We start from the raw sequence: 15,865 nt of genomic DNA on the forward strand, positions 1-15,865 counted from the left end.
GATGAATCTACACACAGGGAGGAGGATGAATCGTATTTCCCGACCTCTCGGGCGAATAAGAAAGAACGAAAAACAAGATGTCGTTTATGATCTGGGCTGGACCGCAGAGGTTTGGGGGCGGATTTATGGGCCACTCTTGGAGGGCGCGGTCCCACTTGCACCATGTAGTTCTTGGCTTTTTTTTTTCTGAGAAAAATTGAGGTTGAACATGGTTTTGATGTGAAAATGCTCTCGCTTAGGGGAGGGGGAAGAATCCGACCCCCCTCCCCTCCCCCTTCTCCCTTATAAATCCGGCCTTGCAAAGGGCCACCATACCAGGATTACGCCACTCGAATGAACTTTCTCTTTCTCCAAGGAGGCGGTTTAGGGATGGCGATTTGTTTGTTGTTCGAAACTGCGACGCGTACTTCCTAGATGTGCAGTCGCTTTCATCGCCTCTGTCAGCAAGGCAGGGATTTTTGCGACAAATAACTATTTGGTTTCTCTCCCATTGTCTGCGTTCTGTATGTTAGAGTATTCTACGCAGTTTAAGTCGCCTGCTGTTATTTTAGTATCGCTATATTATTGGTTGATACTAGTAGACAGAGAATGCTTGATATTTTTCTCTCGTTCGGTTGGGAAAATGCAATACAGGTGCCGACTAGAGTGGCAAACATGTGCCAGGCTTTGCTAGACTTGTGCTTTACAAATTAGGCAAAGGACGATTTGCGAGCAGGGGCCCTAGCAGCTGATATTAGTGACCATTTACCAAATTTCATGTTGTTTACACCCTACTTCACACTACGCAGTCTTTCTATGGCATGTGCTCCCATTAAGTACGGAATCATTAATGAAGACAAGATCGCAATGTTTAAAAGCTCAGTAGCAGAAACAACCTGGACAGATGTTCACCAACTTTCTGACCCCGTTGCAGCACATGACCTCTTTATAAAAACAGTTACCGATCTCTACAACCAAGCAGTCCCTGGAGTTGAATTTGAAAAGAATAAAAAAGCCAGAAAGGCATAGATCAGTGTCGACCTTCTAAAAAGAATAATACAAAAAAAACTTGACAGAATATTCGCCTCTTTTATCAGAACGAGAAATATAGACTAGCTGAATTCAAACGAATTCGTATCAAGTTAGGCTCTGATATTAGGGTTAGGGTTGATGAGGATATTTGCACCAACCCTAAAAAGTAACTAACACTGTAAATAACCTAATGCAAGAAAACAAAAGAGACGGCATCTCTGAACTATTAATGTGCCTTACACAGGAACGTTGCTTGCTGACAAACTTAATGAGCACTTTCTCATATCAGGGGCTCCAAGTACAGTCTTTGTCAAAAGTAACCAGGCTGCACGTTTTTCTTCTCAGTCGAATATTGAAGCTGTTATGCCAGGCCTCAAGGTCTAAATCTATGTATGGTAAGAAGAACCCCTGTTCTCACCTTCAAATAACTTTTTGATCTTTAGGGAAGCCGTGAGGGCTCTGTTATATGAATGAGAAGCAAACAATGGAGCCTGGTTACTTTTGACAAAGACTGTACATGTCAGACAAGTAGATGTGATTATAAAACATATGCTTCACCCAGCATCGAAAGCTCAGTGTTCATCTTTGTCGAGTTGGAAATCAATACCATAACAAAAAAAAAAAAAAGTAACAATGCCTGTAGTGCTGATGACATTAAAGTTCAACCTATAAAATCGATCAGTCATCAGATTAGTCCGCCACTTATACACATATACACCCTGATCTTGAATAACGTAGTGTTTCCAGATAATTACAAAAGTATCCGTTATACACAAGGGAGGCGACAGAAATGACCCAAACAACTATAGACCTATTTCGGTGCTACCGGTCTTCTCCAAATTAATTGAACAAGTTATAAACGTCGAACTACTACATTTATGTCAGCAAAACAATATCATAGCCTGGAACAATATTGATTTCAGAGGGAGAAATCTACAGAAATGGCAGCCATAGAAATCAAGGATACGATAATAGAAAAGTTTGATCAGAAAATGTATACAATAGAGATTTTCTAGACTTAAAACAAGCCATAGGTTTCAACAAGCATCCATTTTATTTCATAATTTATATAAATATGTTATCAGAGGAGTCTGTCGCATTAATAAAAAGTTACCTCGCAAATCTTCACCAGTACACGGATATTAGCCAAGGGAAGTCATGTGTAGGTCAAATACAATATGGAGGGCCGCAAGGATCTATTCTTAGGCCACTGTTATTTCTGTTTTATACACACGATATCATTAACGTGCCATCTACACCAGAAATAATATAGTACACTGACGACACCAATGCGTTCCTCTCCAGACAAGATCCAGATGCACTCCAAGTAGACGCCAATATAAGGCTGGAAAATTTATCTGCATGGCTTCATATTAATGAAGTGGAATTAAACACTAAAAAACTAATTACATTATATTTCGCGCGCGTAACAAGTGCATCAAACAAGAAACACTGTGTGGTGAAGCAATCTGAACGTGTCATATGTAAATTTCTTCGCGTCTTACTTGACAAGCGTTTAGATTGGTCACCTCACACTGATAAAGTTCGTGCCAATATCTCTTGGTCTATCGTGCCATGTATTGAAACTAAAGAACCTTTGCCTACGTGGCTAAAGAAACAACGATATTACACTCTTAATAATAGAGGCTGCACCCTACATAACATACAATGACCCAATGTTTAGAAAACCCCATTTGCTTACTGTGTGGACTGTTATAAACAAAAAGATAGCCACCTACCTAAAAACGCAATGCGATCCTGCCGCAATTTGCCACTAGTACATTGCGAAGGTACGCAACTGCAAGACACAACACACAAAATAAAATAAAAAATACGCACAAACAACGGCACCCAGAAACTAATTTACAGAATTTCCAGCTTTTTAAGTGATCATCATTCTGCTGCGAACATCATTCAAGAAAACAAGTAATTGAAAGCTTTCGAAAGGAACATCGCTATGTACCTGTTGTCACTCCAGGCGTAATTATTCTGTTCATTTTTTGTGTGTGTGCTTGGTTAACAGCGTATAGATATTCAATATATAACGCTATTTTACAATGCAAACCACTCAGTCTGTATTTCCATTTAGTTTTTTTTATGCGCTGAATGTCTTGTGCTCCTGAGTGGGAGCATGAGGGGGAAGATTCTTCTTCAGGCATTTATCTGCCTTTTGGTCTGCCGCCTATACAACTGCAAATGCGTTGTTTAAATAAACACTTTGACTTTTTACCGCCGAACACAGAACAAGCCGAGAAAGATAATATATACCCCAGCGAATAAATCACACTGCATAAATCGTTTTCTTTTTAAAGCAACCAAGGACATTATTATATAAAACAGCTTGAATCGGAGGATGACGTGTAAGGCCGGAAAGGAAGAATGCCAATATGTCACCCTGCCGCTGTTATATTAGACAAAAGCCGATCCATCTGTTTGAGCGCTGGCTCGCAGTCGGCGCGTATCACTTTGTTCGGTTACACGTACTGTTTTTCACAGCAGAATGCCCATGACAAACCTCTTTTTTACTCAATTTTCCACACACAACTACCGGTACATTTGAAAGTGATGAGAAGCAAAACCACCAGTGCAGATGAAGCGTTTTATCGTTCACGCGTCAAGTGCGTTAATAAAAAAAAAAATGAAACACTCCGGATATTTTGTTCGAACGAGACAAATCTAGCGCTCCCACACACAAAATGCGCTGGGAATAATGCTGTGAAACCGCTGACATGCGCGAATCGTATCGAAACCACCAATGTTTATAATGCAGTCATGATCTCGTCGCGGTGTTGACAGGTCGACGAGATCATGACAAGATAGTGGGTAGACTCGTTATATACGTATAGTGTGCGGTCAAGCAATGAGAGATGCATTCATCGAAAATAAAAACGCAGAGGAAAGAAGGAAAATGAGGAGCGGGGACCTTGTATCAGGATCGTTTACTTTTGAGAATTTACTAAAGTGCGATACTATTGGGAATATCTTGATTTCTTTATTGTTGTCATCGGCCGGAGTTTAGTTCCGGCGCTCGCTCTGCCGCAAGTCAGAGATGCTGAGCAATTTGCGTGCTTTCACTAAGAGAAACACAAGGACACCATTGCCCAAAAGGGTATTGTTGTGGCGCCCAGGAAAGCTCGAACCCGGGCTCCATTTGGTAGCGTGTTGCGTCGTCGGGCTGAGGAAAGTCTGAAGCTTCGAAGGTTGGGGATACGAAAACAAGCAGGTTTAATGGCACTTTTTTTAAGACACTTATTTACATAAAGAAAGGCAGAAAAACAAAGAAACAAAAATTAAGAGTTCAATGCGTCGAGCGACTGTTACCCAAGGCCCAGAGCGTTCGTTCTCCCTTAGGGCGCTGGTTAAATAGCCCAAGGCTCCGCCCTTTCACCAGGGGGCAATTCATCGCGACACAAAGATCGGCACTGCACAACACAGCAAACGAAGACACCTGTTGCAGGCCCACCCGTGGGAACTGGCGAGGAGGAAACGTAAGTCTGCAGCTCTTTCGCACTGCGATGCAACACTACCGCGAACAGCACGTGCCTTTCGAACACAGGTGTGGCATGATGGCGCCGCGGCCGCAGCTGCGCTGGCTTCCTCGGAATCGTTCCGGGTCCTCTCAGACGAGGTGAATCCTTTCTTCCCTTGTCGTATCGTCGGTCGCTTCTAGAAGGGAAGGTCGTTGGCACCGAGCCGAGCGTGGGAAGAGCTCCATCGACCACTTCCCTGCTAGTCATTCTTTTTGGTGGGGTCATCTTGGGGGTCAAACGACCTTTCGAAATTTCCGCTGTTGAATCCGCCACCGTTATCATCGCGGGTCTCAAGTTGGGTCGTAACAGTATTTACATTGTACTCTATAACTACTTGCTTATAGCTGGAAAGGTGGGAATGGAGCGCAATAGCTTCCGTGAGCTATTTTAAAGCGAATAGCGGCGCCGAATTCGTGGTGTCTGTGCGGATAACGGAAAAAGGAGGAGTGGAGCTGCGTAAGTAACCACGTGACGTACCTCGTGACTCGCAGCAGCTGCAGCCGCGCGATCCGCCGACGCCGCTGCGCGCTGCCTATCCAGTGTCTCGCTAGAGAGGCATGCTTCGTTTATATGGACGAAGCAAGTCAGTCGGAGCCGACGTCCTCGAGAGTGGGTACTCACAGACGTCGGGCCGAGTATGATCAGCTGGTCGACGTTGCGAACCGTGCGAGGGATTTATCAGTCGATAGGGAGCGCAAGCGCGCTAAACGGGCAGGCGAAACCGATGAAGAGCGGGAGCTTCGAGAGCAAAGGCGCATAACTGGCCCCCTGGGACAGTGGACACCTCAGTCGCGCTTTAAGCTACGTGGCTGTAGTGACAGATGTGCGCTGCTTGCGTTGGCATCGACAAAGTTGTGGCAGAAACGCGGCACTGAAGCTGTATACGCCGTCGGCGTTCATTGTGTTCATTGGTGTCAGCGTTGACAACGTTCTAGGCTCCGATAATTTTGAGGAAAGGAAGGGCGCGTAACTGGCTCCCTGGATCAGTTGACTCCCCAATCGCGCTGTGAGGTGCGTGGCGGTGGTGAGAGAGAGATGTGGGCAGCATGGGTTAGCGCTGACAACATTGTGGCAGGCACGTGGCACTGCAGCAATAAGCCGCAGTGTGACTTCACGCTGGTTATGCAAGCGTGACTTTCAATTGCATAACCAGGGTTATCTGAGCCAAGACCCAGCCATTTTTTTCTTAATTCGCTGAAACGGATAGGATGATACTTAAAAGTCGAGCGTATACATTAGTTTTATGCATTATTCGTACGAACACGTTCCATATATCCCCGGCGAATGACTGGAAAAAGAAAGTATTTTTCGTACCACATTACTGAACCATAGGGCTGGCCAACAACAACAAAAAAAAGAAAAGTTTTCGCTGCTTGACGCCTACCGAGGTCGCCTAACGCGACTTGCACCAACGCGAAAAGAAGAGAGGAGAACGGAGATCGACGAACAGCGCTTGAAACAAAAATAAAGAAGATAAAAGCAACGCGTTGGGCCTCACAAGGCAAAGCCACCGAAGCCCGGCGAGAGCGAGTTTTTCGACAGAATCAGCCGGGGTGAATGGAGGCAGCGAGTCCGATCTCGCGTCTACTGCGGCGCAGAAGGCGCGTGCGGTAGCGCGATAAAAATGTCCCCGCGTTCGCGCGCCAACGCAAACACGCTTCGCACTCGGGCGCGTTTCACGCCTCTCTTCATGGGCCACGTATTGGCGCAACCCACGGCGATCTGCTTTTCCCTGGCCGCCTGTTTGGTTCTTTTTTCAAACGCGCGGAGGCGTTTTGCGCTATCAGCTCGACAGCTAGAAAAGTACATCGTGGCAGAACAGGCTTTGGACCCGCAGTGAATAAAGCCACTGTGTAAGGACGCAGTTCGTTTGATCGCGAAGTCCAAAGGCGACACGTTGAATAGTTTATTACTGAATTCAAGTGTAAAACAAAAATAAATATTCTGCTCAGGTCTGCATAAGCGTCGTTTACATAATAGTACACATAAACCTCTGTGACCGTCATGGTTAGCGCCAACTCGCCAGACTGCAATAGCATGTATTGCGAAAGGAATTATTGGATATTTTGCAATATGAAAACGCGGGTCAGACCACGAGATATATGTGCGTTTATTTCTCATAATTTTATTGTACTAACAAAATTTAGGGGCCTCAGCCACTGTGCAGCAATGCTGTTTCCTTCCACATGCAAAACACTGGTACGCTCGCTTACCGCACACCTCACAAAGACCGAGCTTTTTCTGGCCTACACCGGGGCGTCCCAAGGCCTAGGAGCATTCCTAGAAGTTCTGAACCACGAATCCTTCCCGAGAGGCCACACGTGACACCATAGGACCACACTGAGCTCGCTCTCCGGGGTCAGCCACGACGTAAAACTGCAGGATTACAGCTGCGTTAGATTCGCCTGCACTCGCTGCACCAGATCTGTAAAGTTCTGCGGCAGTGCCGCGAGCATGAAATGGCAGTTACGGCAGTTCAAGTGCAGCTTGGTGCTAGCTACGTCCAAAACGAATGGTCGAGAGCAGGCCTAGTTGTCTGCTAGCCTTCGTCGCCAGCAAATTGCACCCAGCTGTGTGCCGCTCGTATCAACGGCCGCCAACGTCCCGGACCAAAACACACACACACACACACACACACACACACACACACACACACACACACACACACACACACACACACACACACACACACACACACACACACACACACACACACACACACACACACACACACACACACACACACACACACACACACACACACACACACACACACACACACACACACACACACACACACACACACACGCGCGCACGCACACGCACACGCACACAGGAGAACGAAATTTATCTGAATCCCTTCATTACGTCGTCTGTGATGGCCCCGATGCAACTTCGGACCATAATAATCACGGACCAACCATACCATACCATACCATACCATACCATACCATACCATACCATACCATACCATACCATACCATACCATACCATACCATACCATACCATACCATACCATACCATACCATACCATACCGTACCATATACACTATGTAGTGTTTGGCGTCGCCCCTTACGAGTTGGGATGGCGTCCGTGCTACCAGCCTGAATCTCGTACGCTGCGAGGTGTCGTGCACTCTGTTAAAAGGGCCCTGAAGCCCAATTACGAAAGCTGCAAAATATGCCGAGTATGAAGATGATTCCGCCGCTGGTGGAACCATGTACCGCTGGAATTTTGAGAAGGCGACCCGCATCAAATAAAGTTATTACTGATCAGAAAAGTCGGCAGAGACACTTAAGGCTCTACGCTTGAAAAGGCGCAAGCCTGCCTGCTCACTTTGTGAACGCAGTCGCCAAACGCTGCGGCGTCATGTAACCTGATACCACGCAGCTGGCGATTCTACCTCTGCATGGCTAACCACCGTCGCTACGCCCCCGCATCCTGTTTTGATCGCTAACTTCGTCAAGGCAGTCGCCGCTCTAGCGGGACCCGCGCTCCGCCTTAAGTTTATTATGCGATAGGCATTCGGTTAATGCCCATATATGCAGAATTGGTATTTCTCGACTTACCATTCATGCATCCCTGGGAGTTCCCATACCACTCTTGGCGCATTGGTGCAGCTGTTAAGCGATATGTGTCACTGCCCTGGGATGCCAGGTGCTGCCACCGGTGGAATTTGTACGATCCAGGTTGCTCTTCCCGAGCAACCTCGCGCGACCAATCATTAATTTAAGCACCACCTGCCAGGCTGCATGCGGACGCCATCTTTTTAGGTACAATCGAGAGTCACCGCGCGCGCGCACGCACGCACACACCCACATGGATTTTTGCTTAATGGGGGAAGTAAGGCTGACGCCTTAAAATTGTCCCTCAGCGCTTCCAACGCTACCCTCTCCTCTCTACATTGCTAACGCGGTGAGGTTGCACATCGTTGTAGACTCGGCGAGGTGGTCGCGATGCTCCGCCCGATGACGCTTATAATACATATTTTATTTTCTCGCTCACGTAATCTTACTACTGCCGGATTAGGCTTGCCACTCACGAGATTATTGCTGCTTGTTTGGCCCACCGCGCTTCCTTTGCCACCAGGTCTTAGGTACGCTCAAGGAGACGATCCGGCTAACAACGTTCGTTTATTTGCCGTAATGCGATGGTTGTGGAATCGGTGTCCTAACTGTGCGTGTGTGTGTGTCCAAAGGCACAGGAAATGGTCAGATGTTTTAACTTGACTGTGTTAAGGGCCCCGTGTCGCAGAAAAGCCGGATTCGTCGCCGGCGGCGTCGTTGGCCGTCAGCGAAAAGTCCCGATGGAAGCAAAGAATTAACAAAATTCAGCCGCCGCGGTGGCTCAGTGGTCATGGCGCTCGGCTGCTGACTCGAAAGACGCGGGTACGATCCCGGCCGCGGCGACTGGATTTCGATGAAGGCGAAATTCTAGACGCCCGTGTACTCTGTGATGACAGTGCACGTTAAAGAAACCTCAGGTGGACGAAATTTTCGGAGCGTCACTCATAGCCGGAGTAGTTACTGGACGTTAAACCCTCATAAACCAAACCAATAAAATTCAGGAATATGTCATATGATGTTCAGATCGACGCCAATATTGACAACAACGTTTCTGTAACCATAATAAAGTAATTGAGCTGAAAAGAAAATTGGGTTAATATAGATTTAGATGGAAATCAAACCAAGGACCTTCGTATTGCGAGACGGGCAGCTACCCGTAGGCCACGACAGCTCCTTGGTTCAAGCTGAATAAAGTTAGGTATAGCGGATAAGTTGTGGTCTTTTACTTTGTGAACTGCCGTACAGACATCTACTGATGCAGACATGAGTAACTATGATTATGCTGACTGGGAATCAGGTACCTGAGTAGGTGATGCGAATGGGACCCGATAACGCTGTCGTGTTCTACTCTTAAAGGCGATACTTCAGCGTCCCCCCAAGTTTTTCGGGTTCCGGAAAAAACGTCCCTATTTTTGAAGTAGGAAAAAATGTCCGCAAACGGGTGCCACCAAACGTCCCGTAGCCCCCAGTGATTTGAGCATCCGAGACCATTAAGTCGAATAAAGGAGGCATAAAACTGTGCCTTTGCGGTTATATATGCTCGAGCACATAACCGCCAAAGCAATCGAGACAACAAGATATTGCCTCTGGCACCTGCTGGTCCTGTGCTGAACGTAATGACTGCAGAGGTACTTCCAGCTTGGTGCTCTGCTGCCTGCAGAGAGTTCCTGAAGAGGAGAGAAGCTGTCAGAGTAATACTACACACTGTTCTGATACATGACATGTTTCCTGCACCTACAGGAGTGTAAACGGAGCTAAAAACAGAGTAACTTTCCGGTGAACTCCTCCCACTTGTCGTCCTGCTCCACTCCCCCTGCTCCCACCCGCCGTGGTGGCTCAGTGGCTATGGTGCTCGGCTGCTGACCCGAAAGACGCGGGTTCGATCCCGGCCGCGGCGGCCGAATTTCGGTGGAGGCGAAATTCTAGAGGCCCATATACTGTGCGATGTCAGTGCACGTTAAAGAACCCCAGGTGGTCGAAATTTCCGGAGCCCTCCACTACGGCGTCCCTCATAGCCTGAGTTGTTTTGGGACTTTAAACCGCAATAAACCAATAAACCAAACTCCCCCTGCTCCCAGAGTCCGCTCAGCTACTCATGATGGACGACACACGACTAACAATCATGTAACATTGTATACAGCGATTCCACCCATCGGCATGGATGCGACTAAGCCACGAACACATGCAGGGCGTCCATTAAAAAAACATAAGAATGATAGTGGCGGAAAGGGAGTGGCCGAGGGCAAGTAGGTCTCCTGATAGTTCGGCGCTTCAACGAAGTCACTGGAGGAAGGGCTTTGTGGTGTGACTTTTCTTGGCATGACCTGCACTGCATGACTGTAGTGTTATCTGATACTATAACATACTTCATGCTCAGATCTGTTCTCATAGTCAAGAAAGAGTCCAATAGAGGAGGGCAGTTTTTTGCAAAGTGGGTTTCCAAATAATTCGTTCTTTGGGTAATTTTTCACTTGGGAACATTTTTTTCCTAAGGAGTGCTTCCTCAAGGGTCTTTTTTTTTTTTGCGGGACGTGTTTTCAGGGGACGTATCTTCCGGAGACATTTCGTCCAGGGACATTTTTCCTACTGGAGCAAGATTCAAACTTCCGTACATCGTAACACGTTGCAGTTTTCTCATTTAAATTTTAATTAGTCTGGCGACTTAAAAGCTTCCCTAATTTCAATTAATTGATGGGTTACTAAAAAAATTACACTTTCGTGTACAAGACCGCCAGCAGTTCTTGTTGAGTTTCGTTCTCACAAAAATATAAAACGTACATTACGACCGGAATCGCATTAACTTACAAGCGCGATTGCTAATAAACAGATGAGCTACAATTATTTTTTTTTACGTTTGCCGAATTTTGCGGAGATTAATCAAGCCGGCGAAGAACTCACTGCCTGATAATTTTCGTTTTCTCCAAGCTTGTTATAAATTCACAGAAAACGAATTGACGGAGACCTCAAATATATATGCATGGATTATGCACAGCACAATACTTGACAGATAGAAGCACAAACTTGGGGGCATTCTTAACCACATTCTTAAAGAAGAAAATGTGATTGCATTTAGTATGAGTGTCTAATGTTCTTCTAATGTAATTGCTGAGTGTGTGAGGAGTGCGTAATGTTTTTCTTGCTATTTTCGCGCCAAAAATCCGGTTAGAACCGGTTCTATTGCTTTTATATGGTATACACGAGTCATCACCTTGCACTGGATTATCGTATGGGATCATACTGATCCGAACCACTAATCCATCTTAATCCATGTCGTGGACGACCTACTTCCAAATTTTGGGGGTCCTCACATTTTCAACTTTGGCGGTGCCCTATGATTGGTCCATTGGTGGTCATGTGGTGTTGATGACGTCACGACCCTCCCAATCGAATTCATAGATCGCAGGGAGCCCTCATAACCCTACTGGCGCAGTGGTGCAGCGGCAAGCGGTGCGGTACTGCCCCAGCAGGTGGCGGTTTTAAACACAGCCGCCGGTGGGTCTTGTGAGACACAAGTCGTTCTTCCCGAGCTTCCGTAAGGCTCATGCGCAGCGCCATGATGGGCAAGTGGAAACTGGATTGAATTAAGCAACGGCGGGAAGTTCGCTTATAGTTAGGGGGGGGGGGGGGGGGGGCAGGTTGTGATGAGGTCACAAGGTCAAGTGACCTATCTCGACCAATCAGGGAATTTCGTGGGGAATTTCATGGTTCTCTGATATTGGTCAATGGGGTCATGTGACCATGACGACGTTGTCAGAGACATTGGCCAATCAGAGAATTTCGTTACGGAGAAGCCGGAAATTTTCTGTGAGACGACAGCCTAAGTGATATCGCATTAAGATGCAGTTACAAATCCAGCTAGTCGCAACTATATTCCTTTGCAGAGAACTTGCACTGCATGACTCTGGTGCACAGGGGACACTTAATCTTCCCGATTTCAATGCAAAGAAACGAACAAGAAGTAACGACAAAAAGGAAAGGGTTCGGCGTGTTTAAAAGCACCTCTGACGTATAAGAGCTTTTTTAGGTTCCTCAGTGGTGTTCGCGCTGGCTGCACGCTCGGTTCTGAAAGAGTGAGTAATGGCTTTTATGTCGGAAGTGTCACTGTACAGTGCATGCCGTCTTTCCTTCAAAGTCAGGGCGAGCTTTTATAAACGGGCGAGTATTGCCGGCATGAAGCTGTAGGGAAACGTTAGAGTATCCTTCATGTGACACTCAAGCAGTTAGTCCCGTAAAGGAGTTCTGAGGACAGTTTTAACTCGGCCTGCACTGATAGATTACCGCGTTCTGAGGGAAAAAACGCTGCTTTCACTGAGAACGGTGCTTTCATCAGCTGAAAAGCCCCAAAATTGATATACATGTGTTGCCATCACCGGCCCATTTCGCAAGTAAACTTCGGTGCATGGGCACAGTTTTTGGGTGCGGATCCCAGAGGCTAGGCTACAGTGTCATTCACTTCAAAATGGTGGTCACGGATTCTTATTTCTTTTTTTTACCGGCGTAAACGTCACGGGTTTGAATAGAGTGACGGAAAAATGATTAAGTACAATTTTCTCTCTAACAAATGAGTCTTTTGTTGCCGGACAAACATCATCGGAGTCAGAAAGAGCCGCAGAATCTGTTTCTACGAACTGAAATTGGATGGCGTTGTCTTCAGTGCCCCTTTAAAAAATATGCTACTCCAATGTCTCGGTGGTCATGGCGTTTGGCTGCTGAGACAAGGACACGGGATCGAATCCCGACCGAGGTGGCTGATTTTCAATAGAGACGTGAAACGTTAAAACGCCCGTGAGCTGCGCTGTAGCAACGAACACTAAAGAACTCCAGGCAGTCGAAATTAATCCGGATCCCTCCGCTACGCCATGCGTCATAGTCAGTCTGCAGTGCAGTGTCGTTTCGGCACGTAAAAATCCGTCAGCTACAAACAAATATCAATCAGCTGACATTTACTGATTGCAGGTATGGGAGGAGTTCGGTTCTAAAGCTGTCGAGCACGGAACGCACATCTAGTGACACTGGCTACATAAAGACAAGGAGCTTTTATTCAGGAAGGGCTCTTCAAGTGTCTGTCGAAAAGAAGTGAATTTCGGACAGCTGTTGATCGCCGCATGTTCACATAGAAGTTCAGATGGCATTGCCGCATGACAGCAGCGCAAAAAAAAAAGGGGGGGGGGGGGGCTACAATGGACGGATAGTAGACAAGGGTGATCGCTGAACTTCCAACAGCTTTTATTGTGAACGATTCGGGCTATCGTCTGCGCATGCGCATATATGCCAGCTCACTGTCTGAGAGGGTGATGGAGGCCATGCTATCATTATCTTTAAGTATGTACCAAAACAATCAATTCTCAGCATTAACCAGTCAGGTTCCATTCGAGAAATTTTCCCTTTTTCATGGAATTTTCGGACTAAAATTGGGTTTGAAGGGAATCTTTACGAGCTTCCCCAGAATCTAAGAATTTGAAGAAAAAACCTTTTTCGGCTGAGTATACTACAAACTGGCTCGATAAATTCCTGCCGTTAATGCAGGACATCGGTAATGCTGCGTACGTTTCTCTTGTCTGCGTACGTTTAGGATTGGTATGTGGTATATGGGGTTGAACGACCCAAAGGTGAAAATGAGCTCTGAGAGACGCCGTAGTGGAGGGCTCCGGATTAATTTCTTTCACCTGGGGCTCTTTAAAACGCACTGACATCGCACACCACACGGACGCGTTTTCGTTTCGCCTCTCTCGAGATGGGCCGCTGCGTCCGGGTGGCCGGGAGGCCAACAGGAACGAAATTTTATTTCGGCTAGAATGCCTCTTGATATCTTAAAGGTGCACTGAAGAGGAATCTGAACTTGTCTTTTTGCCGCGGGAACTCGATCTACACGTTCCCAGCATTCTTAGAAACTGCGACTTATTGCCCTGTATGGCCGATTTCCCAAATTAAATCGAATTAACGGCCGGCTCCCGCCCTTTTTTTTGAATTCTGCTTCGTACGGTGGGCGGAGTCGACCAACGCGTGGAGTGCCTTTCACCCAGTCCCGTGGCGGCTTGCCGCTCTGCCATCGGCGGAGTAATACGTAGTAGTCCGTAGTAGCAAATAGTCCGCGCGTATTTTTATTTCTGCGGGCTTATTTTGCGGCTACATTATCTGCGAATGAAACTATTTATTCATGGAAACCTAAAAAACAAAATAAAGCGAAAGCAAAGCCTCCACGGAGCTGGCTGAAAGGAACTTCACGCGTTGGTCGACTCCGCCCATCGTACGAGGCAGAATTAAAAAAAAAAGGGCGGGAGCCGGACGTTAATTCGATTTAATTAGGGAAATCGGCCATACAGGGCAATAAGTTGCAGTTTCTAAGAATGCTAGGAACGTGTAGATCGAGTTCCCGCGGCAAAAAGACAAGTTCAGAATCCTCTTCAGTGCACCTTTAATTGGAGAAAAGGGAAGGGAAATGAGGGGCTGGTTATACATATGAAAGGAGCCAACGGCCGCAGAAACCAAGGAGCATAGGGGATTTTTTAATTTTTTTATTAATGTGTGGTGTTGATCAATGGAGATTATTAGTGAATATTTTCTTGCTTGGAAATAATTGATTAGAAAGCAGAAGAAAAACAACCACATGCTGCCGGTGGGATTCGAACCCACGACCTCCGAATTACATGTCCGACGTTTTACCAACTGAGCTTTGGCGAGGGCGGAAGCTGTGTGAGAACGCTCATATGCTTCCTATAACATATCAAGGCTGCCAGAACCGAGGCCCTGGTTAAGCACTTAAGCAGACAAAGGAAGGGAAATGAGGGGCTCGTCGTTATACATACGAAAGAAGTCCCCTTGGCAGTCTTTGACAGCACCCCCCCCCCCCCCCCTTTTTCCTATTGTGGTGTTGTGCGAAAGTGTTCTGAAACTTTAGGCACGATTACCTTGCCAAAGCACTGTGCAGATATCGCGGGCACGAAAGCACACGACTCGCACGGGTGCTCACGCCGCATGCGTTTCCGAAGTAGGGCAAACAGTGAACGTTCAGCGGCATAAACTATCTCTTTTCTTCCACGTGGCGTTCTGGTGAGGTCCTTGCGTGGATTGGTTGAAATGCATCCAAAAGTCCGCATCGTCTGTCGCGATTAGGGTCGAAAAAGAGGGTTTTCGCAAAACTCTTACCAGCAGTGATATCGCTCATCGGTGACAGAAGGGTGAAAGCAGACGACCTAAAACAAATGGGAAGTCTCCGCTCGCGTGCGTTCGTTCGCGGGGCTGCGAATTCTTGCGATCGGCGTCCGCGTCCTTCACAGTGCACGCTTGGAACGCGTGCCCGCTGGCTGTGGTTTCTACGGGAAGCAGTCAGCCTCCTAAACCGCACCACTATACGGGGCCGAGCTGCTTCTCCTTTGAGCGAGTGGTGGTATGTTTTTGTCATTTACGGCACTTGATAATGGATGCCCTTTTGCGAGTTTAAATTTGAGAAACGACGAATTTTTCGAGTGATTCCAGACGGAAGCCATCTCTTGTTTTGTACGGGCTCCCTGTTGACATACAACTAGAAAAACGTCTCTTTACGGGGCGAAAATTCTCGCTTCAGGGGCCTTTGAGCCAGCGCGGCGCGTCGTATACGTTTCGCGCGCTGCAGACTGTTAGCTCGTGTTTCTCACGGCGCCGCTGCAACAGCGATGAACGATGTACCACGCCATTCACTTTAATCGCATGTTGGCGGCTCAAAGCTTGCGTTGTGCGACCTATACGACATTGACATCTCAATTTCATTTTTTTTTCAG

At 46.9% G+C, this 15,865-nt stretch overlaps 1 long non-coding RNA gene across 1 annotated transcript in view; it reads left to right on the forward strand.

The window, feature by feature from the left end:
* LOC149352277 (uncharacterized) overlaps positions 1–15,865 on the forward strand; it is an 81,878-nt gene that overhangs the window by 34,382 nt on the left and 31,631 nt on the right. The gene's annotated exons all lie outside the window — the stretch shown is intronic.

Source organism: Amblyomma mixtum, chromosome 3 (genome assembly GCF_055824585.1).
Source record: "Amblyomma mixtum isolate Tamu chromosome 3, ASM5582458v1, whole genome shotgun sequence".
Classification (NCBI taxonomy): domain Eukaryota; kingdom Metazoa; phylum Arthropoda; class Arachnida; order Ixodida; family Ixodidae; genus Amblyomma; species Amblyomma mixtum.